Raw genomic sequence first — 6,755 nt, forward strand, 5'->3', positions numbered from 1 at the left:
ACACACATTTAACATGTTTTTAAAAGATGACAGAAACACTTTGAAAAGTTAAAAGGTTTATTCACAAAACAGTTTTTTTGTAGTACAAGCATCACACTGATAAACTTACTAAAGAAATAATAGAAGAAAAACATCAAAATGTTAACCATGGCAAAACTAGACACACAAACACAGGCACACATATACAAAGATGTAAAAGTCAGAAGAAACAACAGACCTTTAATCATGTGCTCATTTTTGACAATGTCATTATTTAGGTGCCAGAGGCAGTGCCTCAATGCACCAAGATGGGGATAGCCACAGGAAAGAAAGAGGGTGTTGACATCTTAGGGAGGGGGTTAAAAACAACAGGTGTACGAGTACTTGGGGTACTGCAAGTCGGACCTTTCAAATTTTCAATCAGCCGCCTGTGTTTAGCATTACTGACAACCATCGAAGTTCCGCAGAGGCTCACAAAACTGTTCTCAACTGCCAAGCGTTTTCTGGAATGATAGTATTTTGAGGTGCGTAAGAGCTTTGACTAGGTTGTAAATGTGGGATCCAACAACCGCTTGACCTTTGTAGAGGAATTTGCCTCTCTCATTCCAGGAGGAAAGGTCCTTAGAAGCTAGTATTATACTTAGCAACATTTGCGCTGCCCCTCTGTACCTTTGACTTATACATTTTTTAAGTTCTTCAACAATGCTGTCTGAGGATGTTGGTGGTTCTTGAGGCGTTGAAGGGGGTGGTGGAGGCTGTTCAGAATCAGGGGCATATAGAGTCAACCAGTTTTTTCAGCATTTAACTGCCTGTAATATTTTTTGAAGTTTTGAAGAGCACTGGAGTGAAGACCCTCTTTGGTTTTGAATCCGAACGGTTCAAATGTCTTTACTCCCGGCATCCAGGAGCTGCATCTAATTTTTTCACATATTCCAGACATCACCCGTGGACGTCCCCAAGTTATCAATCTGCTGTTGTGGTACCAAGTACATTTTTTGGGCATGATCCATTAGATCCCAGTTAGGAAGCTGGCAATGAGCACTATAGCTATGCCCACCAAAAGAACCTATAAAACCTTCAGACTGCTTTACTAGTTTCTTCTTAGGAATGATAGAAGCTGTTTTATTACTGAGCTTCTTGATAAGGTGGAGCTTCTTCTTCAAAACACGGAACACGGAACTGATGCTCTGATATTGGGATATTATCTTTTAGGGTGTTTAGGGTGATTTCTGAAATGGCAGCCACTAAATTGTTCTAAGCCACACACAGGATGGCCTTATTTGCTGAGGGTTAGCTGTGAGTAGCATTTTTAGGAGGGCTAGATTATGGCGTAGACATGCCGACATGGTCAAAACACAGGGTATTATAAGGTCTCGATTATAAATGTTATGGGAGTCTCTTTCACAATTATTTTAAGCAGCTTTGGACTTGATTTTAAGAGTGTAAGCGATGGGCAGATTGTGTAGGAAAATACTAGCAAGCAGTCTGTAGTATTCTAGAGTATTGGGTTGTAAGTCTACCAGTAAGTAACTGTGGGGTTTCTCTGTAGTGTCGTTAAGGCTTCCAAGAAAAATTGTGTGTTTCCGGGGTACATCTGTTTAGCAATAATGGATATCTGTTGTTTGTCTCGGGGTTTTTTAAATAAAACCAGGTATGAGGCATTGAGAGATATAGAACGACTGCTCTTACCCTTGTAAAACAAGTTCAGAATGAGGTAATATATGCTTAGATTGTGATGGGGTGAATATTGAGTAAAAGTTTTTTCTATCTTAGGGAGTTCCCCACCTTCGCTTTTAAGGTTGTCTACAATCGCCATGTTTACAAGGCCTGTAAGTAACAATGCATCGTTGTTGAGATTATTCGGTATGCCTTCTATAAATTTGATGTGAGGGAAACTTAGGTATAGTTCCCTATAAAGATCTTGCCAGCACAAATAAAGCCTGAAGAACCAAGACCTTAGGGGCCTGGCGGCGCAGGGTACGCCTTAATCTCCTGAGTTCACCTGCTTTGTCGAACAGAGACACGGGACACTCCGTTAGGCGTAGAAGATAGGGTTTATTAGCTGCAGCTAAGTACAGTTGTCCCAGAAGTACACTCGGTATGTTCTTAGGAGACTGCCACTTTACTTCGTGGCGCACAATCTTTTATAACATACATATTCACAAAGAACACTCCCAATGCATACAGGGTCAACCAATGAGAAGAATGTGAAAACAAGATATTAAGTAAGTCAAATAAGCCTCTCTCCCAACTGTATTTGTCACCCTTCCCCACAAGTTAATCAGTGGTAGTGTTTATAAGTCGACTTCCAGGTGGCAGGACACATTTGTATGCCCCAGAGGACAGTTGTGAAATAAGAGAATACGAGTAAAGAATGGCGAAGGCCAGAGGATAAGATAAAGTCAGGAAAGAATGGTGCGAACCAACAGATAGTTGAAACAGGGATCAGTCAGACCAGACGAGGATTACTGGAGTCGGCCGGACCCTGACACCAGCTGTAAACAGAGGCAGGAGGTTATTTGACACGTTGCAGTAGGATGAGGGAAAACAACACTTCGTTCACCGTGCCGCCTGAGTGAGGGCAACACAAAATGGCAGTAAGACACAAAATGGTGGCTAAATACGAACGGGATCGTAAACTGAAATACCTCAAGCCAAACAATATTGTTAGGGGTTTGGGATAAAACACTGGGATTATTGTCTAATAGTTTTTTTATAAAATAGCTTTTACCACAATTTAAGGGGCCTGCTAAAATGCAAGCGAATGGTCACTAAAACCTGGGGCCCATAGTCGGGGTTGCAAGACTCTAATGTACCTTCAATAACCCTACGGTAGGGTTTTCAGTCTTTATTAGGACCCTTTTATCAAACACTACATGCAAGGTTTTATTCAGTGACTGGGTTGGAATTTCCCACTGCTTTTTGGACCGAACTATGCTAGGTTGTTTTACATCGATTGTTTTGTCATTTTCACTGTCGCTAGAGGTAGAGTATTTGTTCACCAGATACTTTAGACTGTCAATATTGATTTTGATGCTGTTGTTTACATTTAAGGTGATGCCTTTGACTTTCATACATACTGCATTGTTAGAAGTTCCATTGGAATACGTTTTGGGTGCAGATCATGTGAAAAGGACTATGTACTCATCCTTTTCTCGCTTGCTAGTCAAATCGCCCAGATAATAACAGAGTTGGGGATCCTCATCCCCTAATTTGCTCACAAAAATAACAGTCAGTATTGTGATACAGACACCATTCCTGAAGTGTATACATCACATTGTGAAACTCTAAACGAGCAAGAGGGGTTGTGAAACAGGCTATGAAGATGTTTATATATTTTTTTTAGGGAGTTATATATAGCTCGAACTTGACCCGAAGGTATTGGGTATCAGAGCCTGTACATAGCACCAATTCCGTTACATGAGGACACATTCATTTTTGTTAGGCACGAAGAGATTAAGTGATTTGCCCAGAATCACAGGATGTTCAGCATCATTGCCGAGACTTGAACCCAGTTCCCCAGATTCGAGGACGACCTAGCTGCTAGGCCAACTCCTCTCAACTTGTGGGGTACTCTTTTGTGTATTTCCCATGCAGCGCTGTGGTTTTATCATTGATAAACTCACAGCTGGACACCCCGTAACACAGTACAAAAAGATATTTAAACAGTTCATCAGGATCTGTGATGATGGTCGTGTTTGACAAGTTTGTACACTGTACAGAATTTCCCCATAAGGAATTGAGGCACAGCTTGGCTAACTTTGTTTCACGGGGTTGACTTCGATGAACTCGGTTCTCAAGCATATACCCTAATGAGCGTAGTAATCATCAATGTATTTTTGCTTTGAGACCTCATTAATGCATCATTCTGGAAACCCCGATGCCTCCTGCTTATCTCTGTGAAATAAGTTAATATACTTAGAAAAGAGTATGGTTTTAGTCCTCTCAAGGTGCCACATTTTTAAATATTTTTCCAAGTCGGTATCCTTTCTCTAGGACGGCCTGAACCTCAATGCTACAACAGGTCCCAGTGAGTACCCTTTGTAGGTCAGTGTGACTGCACTCGCTAATCTCTTTACTTTCAGTGCAAATTCGACACAGGGGGATCATTAGCTTCACCATCGACTCTGTACAGTACTGTTGAGAAGTAACGTTTCCGGGGTGGGTAGGCTTGACATTTAACTAATCCAAAATATTAGTCTTTGGCTTTAAAGTCCATATATATATGATGCTGGGGTGGCCTAAGGGGTATAACTTCATCTTGTTCACAAATAGATATAGACTCATGAAATCCTAGTAATTAATTTTCTCGCCCTCTTCCATGGCCCTACATAACTATATATCATTTGTACAACCGCCAAATAAAGCGTCGCAGTGCTCCAAATGTTCGGGTAACTTGTTGCTCTTAATGAAGGAACAGAGTCCAGCATCTGATGTTAACATATCTAGCTACTCATGCACCCAGAGGTATCTCAAAACAAAACCACAGTTTTCAACATATTGCGCCTTTAACAGGGTACACCTGTGCAAGTGTTCACATTTGATACCCCACAGCTTATTATACTCATTGAATTTGTAGCAGTGGGGACAACTGTGGTAAAATCAACCATTGTATTCTAAGGATGTTGGCACACCACTAATTACAGCATTCTGATTTATGAAATAAGGGCCCCCACAGTATTCAACATCCTGTAAGGTGTGTTGGATGAGGATGTTTTCCTTGTCAGAGACGTACATGAGCCATTGAATAGAGGGGGTAGAATAATGCTTCTGTTTACCATTATAGAGGTTGGTGGCACTAGAGATATGCTTGCAGATTGTAAAAACATATGCTTGTAGATAGACATATACATGGATGCCAGCATGACGTGTTGAAAAGGGTCAATGTACTCTATGGATTTTGTCTTCTTGGCAGTATTGGGTTCCTTTTCTTGTTTGGACATCTCTACCTCAATGTCTCTTAGGAGATTGCAAGCTTTACTCAAGATCATTACATCTGCCTGACAGTAAATGTTCAAATTGGTTTGAAAATGAAACTTCATTTTGCGGTTTTCACCAAAGTACTTCACAAAACTTTCTTTCTCCTCTGGCATCATATACTCAACACCATAGTTGTCGGGAGTACGCTTTGGACCCTCATAATTCTGATCCACCTAGGTGTTAAAAAGTGGGCGAAATAACCTTAACAGCCTGGAAAATCAAGAGCTTTTGGCAACTTGCTCAATTTCATGGGCATAAAATTCAAAGCATTTATGAACCTTGTATGTAAAGGTACAGCCATTAGCAGCATCAGTTTCAAGCCCTGGGCGATAAGTTGTATAACATCTTTTCTGGATCATAGTTTGCTAAATAAAGAACGAGTCATATGCCTTCGACTTATGGGCCATCAGGGTATACCCTTTGAATTTTGTCTGAATGAATGTGCTAATGAATTTCTTCACTCAAGAGGGGCCTTCAAACTCCCAGTTTTCATCAGAAGTTAGGTAGTGTGCGAAAATATAGTTAGGCTGGTGCACTCCGGTCTCTTGCGCACACTCTATATCGAGCACCATGCAGTCTTCTGTTTTGGTCTGAGGCCAGCCTTTAGTTATGTAACACATGTGTTCTGTTCCTGAAGGAGAAGATGCTTTACACCACAAGCATTTCATGCCTTTGCACATTCGTGATCGGCAGCTGTGTAGAGTCCACACCCCACAGTCTGTTTTAGGGATTAATTGAATGACCCCAGTGTGTATGCTCAAGCTGTTTCACAAGAGACAGAATTGATTACACCTAGGACAACTCTCCTTTTGATCAGCCACTATGATGCATTTTGCAATGCATTTCACACTGATTAGCTATCTGTGTGATGTAGATGTGATCGCAACCACACATATTTAGGTCCTAGAAAACCATTTAGGATCAAAATACCATCAAAGTGATTTTCATGATGGAGAATGTAAATCGTGTTACGTTTTTCAGGCTCTATGGATGTCTAGTACTTCCACGATCCACTGTAGTAAAGAAATTTTATTATGATGGCAAAATAGTTCTCCAAAGACTACTTTCTCTAAAGCCTACCAGTCTGTCAGAAGGTATTTCAAGCGCAGCATGGGATTTAACCACTCTAGACAGGAAGACTACATTGGTTGTGCTACGATCCATTAGTAACCCAGCTATGCTAGCCACCAGACAGGTGTTAGTTATGACAGATGTAAAGTTAAGCCAGCACAACTGTTTTAAAAAAAAAAAAAATTACTGTAGAAGATACTCTTTAAAGGTCTGGAAACACCCCCCTTGTGTCCGCAAACAATAAGGAAGACTATTCTGAAGCTCCCAAATGCTCTTATTTCTGCTTAACTCTGTAAAAGTTTAGAAAGGTTTTCTACTAATTCCACATCGTCAAACGCATCATGGGGCATTTGCCTGGTGAACAAGGGACTGTCAATGCCCTGTCTGTGGAAGTGGACCTGTAAGAAATCATTCAGCCCCACGTCGTGTAGCAACTGTTCTACAAGTGTGTGTATGGCCTAGTGAATAGCTAAAAACCCCATATCAGATGAGTTTATGGGTTCTAAGCCTAATACCAGAATTGTTCATATTACTCTGTAGAGTTAAATCTCTCTATATATCACCGGTACCTCCTGACTCTTTCTAAAAACACCATCTGTGAATCCTCAGATTGGGGGGTTGCGTTGGATCCAGGTCTCTCCGGCGAATCATTGTGGAAGGCTGACTCTGATTCTGAGGCAGTGTATTTTCAAGTCTCCTTGTAGCCCACATTTTGGCTTTCCTTA

This window comes from Triturus cristatus, chromosome 8 (genome assembly GCF_964204655.1).
Source record: "Triturus cristatus chromosome 8, aTriCri1.1, whole genome shotgun sequence".
NCBI lineage: Eukaryota > Metazoa > Chordata > Amphibia > Caudata > Salamandridae > Triturus > Triturus cristatus.